This window comes from Sminthopsis crassicaudata, chromosome 5, assembly GCF_048593235.1.
Source record: "Sminthopsis crassicaudata isolate SCR6 chromosome 5, ASM4859323v1, whole genome shotgun sequence".
Lineage (NCBI taxonomy): Eukaryota > Metazoa > Chordata > Mammalia > Dasyuromorphia > Dasyuridae > Sminthopsis > Sminthopsis crassicaudata.
This window is the reverse complement of record NC_133621.1, coordinates 112,766,619-112,776,844: the sequence shown is the minus strand read 5'-3', so window position 1 is coordinate 112,776,844 and position 10,226 is coordinate 112,766,619. Positions and strand designations below refer to the sequence as shown.

General features: G+C 38.7%; 1 long non-coding RNA gene across 1 annotated transcript; it reads left to right on the top strand.

Moving 5' to 3' along the window:
• The first annotated feature begins 3,787 nt into the window (after window positions 1-3,787).
• Window positions 3,788-9,615, top strand: LOC141543074 (uncharacterized). Its single transcript, XR_012482323.1, has 2 exons — window positions 3,788-4,062; window positions 8,194-9,615. It is a non-coding gene; the product is annotated as an uncharacterized LOC141543074 (long non-coding RNA).
• The last annotated feature ends 611 nt before the right edge of the window (window positions 9,616-10,226 follow it).

Here is a 10,226-nt window from a genome sequence, read left to right as displayed (position 1 = left end):
CTGAGTTCAAATCAGACACTTAACATCCTAGTTGTAGGTCCCTGGGCAAGTCACTTAACCCCAATTGCCTCAGGGGGAAATTTTCCCTTCAATTATTATCTACTTTGTGTCAGATTCAAGGAAGAAATGATAATCCTTGACAACTAGCATCATGGCGGCCAAGCAATTATTGCTGGTGATAGTAAACACCTCACATTTGTAGAGTTAGATTTTTTCAGAGTTTTTGCACATTGTATAATATAAAATTACCCATGAAAAAATTGACCCAGTAACTATTTTTAAATTATTATTTTTTGTTTGTTTCTGGCCTGTATATATGTTTTGTTTCCCTCCCAGAGGGAAAATGTCCAGGTCTATCCTACAATTTTTAACTTCAGAGTTGCCTGGATGACTGAGAGATAAAGCAATTCACCCAGCACCACAATGTCACAAGCAGCCTCCTCCTCAACACAACACTAACTCTGTGACTATTTACTTTTTTAACAGAGGGGGAAACTGAGGCAGTTATCCAAGATACCACAGTCAGTCAGGAGAAAAAACAAAATTAAACCCCAGTTTTCCTCACTTGAAAAGAACAAAAAATATGCCATAAGTACTAGGAAGTTATACTTTGCTGTTTGGTTGGTATATCTGCAAAGACATAAGCATGTTGTATAAAGTCCTTCTCCACAAAAATGTTTCATTCAAGAGCTCAGAAAGTGAAGAATTCACCAAAATAGGATTGTACTTTTCTTTTTCACCATGAATGGAGATGAGTATGATAGGTATCATGTTTTAGCATTGTAACTGGCAGCTGGCACAGCTGGATGTCCAGTTACCTGGTTAGGGAAGGCATTTGTCTTCCCCATGGCCTGGGTGGGCAGTACAGACAGGGAAGGCATCTTAGGGTGCCTTGGCCAACCAAGGCAACCTACCCAGTCACAGGGGAACCTTCCAGGATGGTGATCCCAAATTCAAAGTTTGTGAGTGAACAATTCACAGAGTCCTGCCAAGGTGAGCATTTTTGTTTTTCATTTTTTTTATATTAAGCCCCAGGTATCCAGAATAATAATCTTCATGCAGTAGGCACTTAATACATGCTCAAATTAATTGCAACTCATACCTGTACTTCTGCTCTGTGATTTAAAGACAGGGGACAAGAAAGACTGATTTGCAAAAGCTATTAATAGTTTAAATGGAGCATCTAGTTAGAAGAGTTATTGCTTTGGGAGTGTGTTTAAAGTGTGTCAGAGAAGAACTGTGGATAGAAATGTCGGGAGGAGATAGAGATGGGACGGAGAAGAGATGGCGTAAGAGGAGAAAGAAAGAGAGAGGAAAATGACTTGTTTGAAATAGAGGAAACTGAGAAGGACTCAATGTCTGGATTATCTTTAAAGGCTTTTGTTCTGACCCTGGAAGGATGGTCTAAATGAGGAACTGGCAAAGAAAGCATTTTGCAAACACTGAGGAGACCTTGATCTTGCAAGAAATCCATGGAGACCCGAACCTGTGGGACCTCGATCCATTTTCCTTTCCTTCTCCAGAACAAATTCAATTAGAGAGTAGTGTTGTCATTGAAACCGTTAAGAAACCACTTTTCCGGATCCTCTCAGTTCTGTTGTGGCCAAATGGTGTTTCAAAAAAATAAGCTCCTTCCTAAACGTGTCCCAATGGCCTAGGAAGCATCCAAGAGGAGTGTGTTTGGGAATGGCAAGAGCTTATCCCACATTGTCTCATAGCAGCCCCTAACATCAGTATCCCAGAGCGAGGGAGAAAAAGAGAGAACGTGGCTAGATGGAAGGAAGGTAGATAGTACAGATACAGAGCAAGGATGGGGAAAGGATGTGGTTCTCTGTGATATCTAAGATAGTTATGATATGGACTTTATCTGGAAAAGAAGTGTTCCTTTGGATCATGATAGTAATGGCTGAGAAAACATTTCTGGGGCAAAATTTAAGGTCTTTGTTCAGGAGCCTGTCTCATAATTATGAAGCATATATGATGAGTGTTGTATTTCTTGCCTTCCCCATGAGTGGAGATGGAAGAGGGAGGGAGAAAATTTGGAAGTTAAAATAAAAATAAAAATTTTTAAAAAGTAGATTAAAAAAAGGAAAACCCTATGAGGAAAGATGATGGATGATTATGAGCAATATCTTCCCATAAAACAGAGAGAAGCAGTGAAGGATAAAAGTAGTCTAATAATACCTTGGCAAGATATCCAAATAAAAAAGTCATTCCAAAGGCATTTAAGGATGAAATTGAAACCAGGACAGCAGCCAGAATGAAAGTAGAATATTATAATTATATCTAGATTAGGATTTTTGTTGTAGTAGTATCCCAACTATTCTACAAACAAGACACTAATTGCTTGGCTTTGGGCATTTTCTCTGTCCCATGCCTGAAACTCTCCCCTATCTCTACTCTACCTACTCACCTCTCTGTCTCTCTTTAAAATGTGGACATTTTGCAGAAAGCCTTTCCTAACTCTCTAAATTCTAGTGTCTTTCCTTTGTTAATTATTTCCTATTTATCTTGGCCTCAGTTGGTGTCTATTTGTTTTTGGCTCATTAAACTGTAAGCTCCCTGAGGGCAGGAAATGTCTGTGGTCTCTTTTTATATTCCCACTGCTTAACAGGGTGCCTGACACTTAGTAGGTGCATTTGTTGAATGATGCTGGAATAAGATATGTATATAGATTAGGAAATATATGATAATCTGAGGAGAGAGTAGTTAATTGCATGAGGAAAGAGTCTATTAGAAGCGTAATATATAATGCAATGAAATGTAATATAATTATATAACATAACATGATATAATATAATGTAATATAATATAGCATAACATAATATAATGTAATGTTGATGAGGTTTAGATTTGGGATACCCAAATGAAATTAGGGTTTCTGGTGGTCAGGAAGTTAAATGAGATCGATCTAGTGACAGGTTCGGGGTTCAGGGAATCAAATGGAGGGGTTTAGCTCCCCTGCAACCCCTCAGGATTTGGCACAAGGGTAGGGAGTTCTGGGGAACTCCCTTCTAGTAGTGCAAGCAGTTCTCTGTAAAGGAATTTACAGACCTGAAAATTTAGAGTGATAAAAGAGGTTTATTATGGGGATTGGAAGTAAGGTTAAAATCTGGTTAAGGAAATAGGTGAGGGTAAAGAGAAGAAGACACTGGAAATAGTATTCCAGTGGGCAGAGACCCTTGATGTACCAAGCATAGGTCTGGCATGTTTGGAACCTCTACAAAGAGAGGGTTTTAATTTGGCTCTTTTATAATTGGGGGCTTTGAGTACAAGCTTAAGGGAGCTTATGGGTGGAATCCCAGATTGGCTCCTCACTGGGTTTCAGCTAGAGCTAGACTTTGAATTGAATTCAATAGGTTTTAGAACTGAGCCAACCCCAGCCAGATAACAAAGATGAAACTTTGTGCTTCAGGGTGGAGTCCCCACACTGAGGCAGAATTGAAGGAGATTTTCTCCTTTAAGGATTCTCAGAGTTTTGGGGTTCCCCTCTTCAATGTAACATAATATAATATAAAATAATATGGTATTCTTGCTCCTCTCTGGTGTCCTGTCATAACTTCATTTGCCTGATTTGCCTCCTAAGATGTGCAGGTCCTGGAGAGACTGGGGAGAGTTGATGACACTGGATGCAGGTCACTTTTTATAGGTAGCAAACAAAGGACTCGGTGGCCCCTGCCCCACCCCCGTTTTGGACACAAGATTCATGACAGTTGGACTCTGCCATCTGGCCATGGCCCGGCAGCATTTTTTTTTCAGCTTCGTGTCTTAGAGGTGGAGTTTGGGGACAAACAGAAGTCCAGTGAGATTTCAGATCATGGAAAGCATTGCTCCAGAAACCCTGCAGTGTCTCCGGCTGTAACAAGGAGAAACACCAGAGTTCCTAGAGTGTTTTTTAAATTAGTGCTGAGTTACCTGCACGGATCCAACTCTAGTTGGACTGGGAATTATGAAGTTTGTGATCAGAGACTAGATCTTCCCATTGCTTGACTCCAGATTTGTGCACAGGAGTGTGGAAACAAACATTATCCAAAACAGGATTTTCCATGTTTGGAGATTCAAGTAGGTACAACGAAATGGAAGGGGAATTTTGGGATAGATATGATTAATATTCTGATATTTAAATGCTTATGGTTTATTTGTTTATTATTATTATTTACCATTTTGATTGAATGTATCTCTAACAGGATTATGGACTTAGAAATGGAAAGGGACAGATACACACATGTCAGAATCAGGAATATTCTATTCTGGGGCAAGGCTACACAGGCTCTGATCTGATTTAGCTGATAACAGCATTTTCTGGTGTTGAGTGTTAGTGATTGCACATAAGTCATTTAAAATCCTTGGGTCTTTCATCATGCTTCTGTATGACATTAAAGGTCAGTGCTTTCAATGCACACTTAATATTACTTTGGAGGTTTATAGTCAGAGACTTGGTAATAGGAGAGAGAAATTCTCTTCATTTAAGTTTTCATTGTGTATCACTTCTTTGTAAATGACCCATTGTTGTATAAAGCATTTTGTAAACTCTTAGGCACTACATTAATTCTGGTGTCACTTTTTATTCTCTAATCCATTCTGCACACTGGGGCCAGACTGATTTTCCTTAAATACTGATTTGATTTGTAGAGATAATGTGGTATTAAGGAAGGAACTCTGCACTAAGAGCTGGAAGGCCTGGACTTAAAATCTGGCACTCACACTTATCAGCTATGTGAACTTAGATGAATCACTGCAGTGGTTTAAACCTCGATTTCAACATCTGTAAAAGGGGGTCATAGCATTAAGTATCTAAGTTGTACTTCAGATTTCTGTAAATAAATGTGAATTTTTATAACAGTTTTATAATTATATATGTATATATAATTTTATAACAAATTAATTTCTAGAAGGAAGCTTGAGAGTTGACCTGGAAATTTTTATTTTTTGTTTCTAACATGTTTTACTTTCCCAAAACCATGTAGGAACTAGAGCTTGGCCTGGTCCTTGAAGGATGCTGGGAATTCTAAGAGGTAGAACTGCAGAGGGAAGGAATTCTCCAAATGAAGCAAAATCTGCAAATTCATGGCTATGAAAGATAGGAAAGTGCATAAATTTGTAAAAAGCAATAATGTGTAATAAATCTGGTAAGCGGAATCAAGTTGAGAAGGATTTTAGATGCCAAAGGAAATTGTGATTCTACTTTCTACTTCCTAGTATAGCTAAAACAAGCAACAAAAAATCCTGTAAAAAATGAAATGTGTTATCTTTCTAGATTCCTTTTGGAAAGCTTAGTGGGGGGCCTAGAAGTTTTCTACAAACTAAGATGTAAGTGGGAAATTAGAAATCAAAAAATTCCTGATCTCTCAAGATTCCCCTGCACTCCATAGGAGTGATGCTATACTGAGATATTGTGACTCCATTTCATTATTGTTAACTCAGGACAATCATTGCTTTAATGTTATCTAGTGGGAGTTCTCCAAAGAAAATGTTATTAAAGTATCTCCACCCTCTGCTGAGTCAGTGCTGAGTCAGAAATATCCAAGACCTCTAAGTGCCATAGGATCTTCCCCCATTTAATAAACATGGGGCTGAGAAAGGGCCACCTTGGAGCTCGAGAAGGATAGATCATGTTTCAGTGTATATGCATGTGTGTGTGTGTATAATGTTTAAGAATTACAAACATTTTTTGCATTGGAAAGTTCAAATATTCTTCTATATTCTACCCTTATTTCTTCTCATTCTTCTTCCTTTTCTTAGTTTTTATTGAGTAAGGTTACCTATATCACCTAGGTTAGAAGTTCAAGAGTCTATTCGTCGGGCTACGTCCATTTAAAATTGACATAGGAGTGCTTCACTTTTTATCTTTTTGTTCCTCTTCCTGACCATTGGTCCAAGTTCCTATATGTTATAACCACTACTTACCCAGTCTGTTTGCCCCAATTGCTCCTGTGGACCACCATGATCTCTTCCAACCTCCTCCCTGGGACTATCAGTGCTTGCTTCTTGGAACTTTTCTCTTCCATTTGAACTAACTGCTTCTAATCTCTGTGTGCTAGAAAACCAGACAAATCCTAACCCAAACTTCTTAATAGATTCTAAAACAAGGATTCTTAATCTAGGGTCCGCAGACATCCAAGGGGTCTGTGGATAGATTTCAGAGACTCTATGAACTAGATTATAACTTTAAAAAATATTTTAATAGATGTGTTCGATGGAATCTGTTTCCTTTATAATCATATATATTTTATTACGTGATTTTTTTTTTTTTTTTGGCAAGGCAATTGTATCACATAGCTAGTAAATGTGAAGTACCTGAGTCTGGATTTGAACTTAGGTCCTCCTGGGCCCATGTGCCTAATTGCCCCTATTACATGATTTTTCCCCTGAGAAAATTGAAGTTAAGTGACTTGCCCAGGATCACACAACCAGGAAGTGTTAAGAGACTGAGACCACATTTGAACTCAGGTCCTTCACTTCAGGGCTGATGCTCTATCCACTGTGCCACCTAACTGTCCAACATGATTTTGAAAAGCATTATTTTAAAAAACATTATTCTGATAAAGGGTCCAAACTCTTTAGGAGATTGCCAAAGAAATCCATGGCACAAAAGCCTAGAGGGAGGGGGATGCAAAGCCTCTATATTTGGGTCTCGAATGAGTTTTACTGAAATTAGTTTGGGTAGCTCAGCAAACTCTTGTTATTGTTATTGTCCTGTCCCCTAGTGTCCCATGAGAACAGAAGCAGACTGATCCAAGGGAAAGAGTGCTGGATTTGAAGTCAGAAGCTCTGGGTTCAAATTCTGACATATTTCTTTTTTTCTTAGTGGCCATATCCAAATCCCTTCATCTCTCTGACTTACAATTCTTATTAGTGAAATGGAAGCAGATAGAGGGGAATTGGGTTAGATCTCTCCAGAAGTTCTTTCCAGTTCTAAATCTACATCCCTTTGACCTGCTAGTGATCAGGCAGCAAATAAGCAAATAAATACCCAAAAAACAGAGAGAGGGAGGGATTAAAACCTATTACTTTTTTAGTCTCTGAGCTCCAGTTCTCTTGGAATGATAAAATGTTATCGTTAAGTGTTAGTGTTAGCTCAAGGGCCCTCAGGGATCATTTGGTCCAAAGATTCTTCACCTACTTTGTGTCATTGGCCCTTCCTGTGGTCTGGGGAGTCCTATGGACCTCTTCTCAGAAAAATGCTTTAAGTGAATGAGATAAAATAAGTAGGATTACAAAAGAGACCAGTGAAAAACACAGTGAGACAGGATATGATTCTATATAAGACATAATAAGATGATATTCGATCCAACATAACAATCTAACAAAATATAACATAAAATAACATAATGTATAACAACATAATATGTAATGTGATATAATAAATATAACATAAATATAATTTTAATAAGATATAACTATAAGCTGCTATGATATAAGGTAATATAATATAACATAATATGATATATAATATACAATGTAATATGTATAACATGACATGATAATATAATATAGTGTAATATAATATAACATGATATGATATAATGTAATATCATATCACATACATAATGGGGCAGCTAGGTGGTACAGTGGATAGAGCACAGGGTATGGAGTCTTCCTGACTCCTCTTCCTGAATTCAAATATGGCCTTAGACACTTGGTTGTGTGGCCCTGTTACTTACCTGGTTTGCCTCAGTTCCCTCATCTATAAAATGAATTGGAGAAGGAAATAGCAAACCATGTAAGGTCTTTGCCAAGTAAACCCTTTGTGGGTTCATGAACAGTTGGACATGACTGAAAAATGGCTGAATAATAACTGAATCACACATAATATGTTTCATTATTTTTGCTGTATGAATACATTAGAATTAGATGTAATGTACAACTGCATTATAGCTAAATACAGTCATTGAAATATTTCAATAAAATAGGTTCATAACCCCCAAGTTAAGAGCTCCTGAGCTAGACTAGCCCCTTTATTTTTCATATGAGGAAATTGGGGCCCCCAAAAGTAAAGTAATCTGGTCAGGGTCACACAGCTGGTTATTTTTCTCTTCAATATTGCAATAGGAGACAGACTGATTTTCAAACACAGTGTAAGGCCTCTAGTAAGTGCAGGCAGCAGACAGGAAGGGCTTCTGACCCTCTGTGCATTTTGATCTTGAATGAGACCTGTACCTATCAATGATTTCCTTTTTTAAAAAATTACAGACCCTGTCACTGGCAGCAGCATGGACTGGGCTTATAAAAATGGAATTAAATACGCATTCACTTTTGAGCTGTGAGACAAACATGGCTTCCTTCTGCCAGCTGAGCAGATCATCCCACTGCCCAGGAGACCTGGCTGGCCCTAGAAGTGATCATGGAGCACGTTAAGGACCACCTCCACTTGAGCACCACCTCTGATGCTGAAGGACAGAAGGACACTCTGAGGAAACTGCTGCTTGTGCTCCTGGTCTCGTTGTCTGTCACCCATTTAGCCATGAGTTCTATCAGATGATGGCATCAAGGCATGATATTATTATGTTCTATATTGTGACATGACCCCTGGTTATCCCAGTACTTTAGGTGAATGCTTCACACGGCTCCCTCCCAAATGAACACCTGACACGGATATTTCGTCTATTAATACATTCAGTCTCTTTTTGGAGCCTTTTAATATTTTCAGCCTCTACCTCTTTATGGCCCATTTTCTAAAATTGCCCCTGGGGTTTGTTGTTTTGCTCAGGGGGGTGATTTCCTGTGTGGAATTTCTCTCTCCTGATGCAGAAATAGAGAATACAGCTTCTAGATATCTGAATTATTTCCCTTCGCCTCATCCTTTTATTTGCCTCATCGTATCCTCACAGCATCCTTGCCTTCACTGTGTTTTGATTCTGCACTCAGTCATTTGGCCATCTCTGAGTAACCCCCCTCTTTCATCTTTCCTTCTAACTGGGCATACGTGTTCTATGTTCCCTCCTCCTAAATTCTCCCTCTTTCTTGCTTTTTCTCCTCTCCCTTTCTCAATCTTCCCCTTCTTTTGCTCTTTCTCCTCTCCTCTTTTCTCCTTCCTTTCTTCTTTCTCCTTTCCTCACTTTTTCTCTCCCTCCTTTCCTTTCTCTCCTATTTTCCTCTATCTTTCCTTTTCTCCTCCTTCTTTCTTTTCTCTTCTCCTTTCTTTTTTCTCTTTTCATCTTTGTTCATTTTTTGTCTTCTTCCTTTGCCTCCTTTCTCTCTTTCTCCTCTTCTCCCTCCTTGTATTTTTCTCCTTCCTTTCTTCTTTCTTCCTTTTCTCATTTTTTCCTCTTCCTCCTTTCCTTTATCCTTTCTTTTTTCTCTCCTTACATCTTTCTTCATGTTTTTTGTCTTCTTCCTTTGCTCTTTTTCTCTCTGTCTTTCTCTGTTTCTGTCACTCTCTCTTGTTTGCTTTCTACCTTCTATGCCGTGTCCAATGGCCAAAGCCTAACCAAATGTCAGGATTCACAAGATCCTGGCCAGCCTCCTTACATTTCTCCCCAGCACAGGCTTCTCACCCCCTTCTGTCCCTCTGCCCCTTCTGCCACAGATGCTGAGCTGTCACCTTGCTTGGTTTATGATGTATAAAAATCATCCATGGACTTTACTCAATAAATATTCATGATTGAGACTCCCCTTGCTTCTCTATTGAGATCATGATTTAGGATGTACCTTGAGTCTCTGCACTTTGTTTTGGGTCATGATTAAAGGTTCACTTGAGGGGCAGCTGGGTGGCTCAGTAGATAGTCAGGAAGACCTGAGTTCAAATCTGACATCAGATACTTAACATCCTAGCTATATGACCCTGGGCAAGTCACTTAACCCCAATTGCCTCAGGGGAAAAAATTTCCCTTCAATTCTTACCTACTTTGTGTCAGACTCAAGGAAGAAATGGATAATCCTTGAAAACTAGTATCATGAGGCCAGGTAATTATTGCTGGTGATAGTAAACACCTCACATTTGTAGAGTTAAATTCTTTCAGAGTATTTGTACCTTGTATAATATAAAATTACCCATGAAAAAGATTGACCAGTAACTGTTTTTAAATTATTATTTTTTCCCAACCTGTATCTGTGTTTCATTTTCCTGCCAGAGGGAAAATTTCCAGGTCTGTAACTATCCTGCAATTTGTAACCTCAGAGGTGCCTGGGTGACTGAGAGATGAAGCAATACACCCAGCTCCACAATGTCACAAGCAGCCTCCTCCTCAACACAACACTAACTCTGTGACTATTTACTTTTTTAA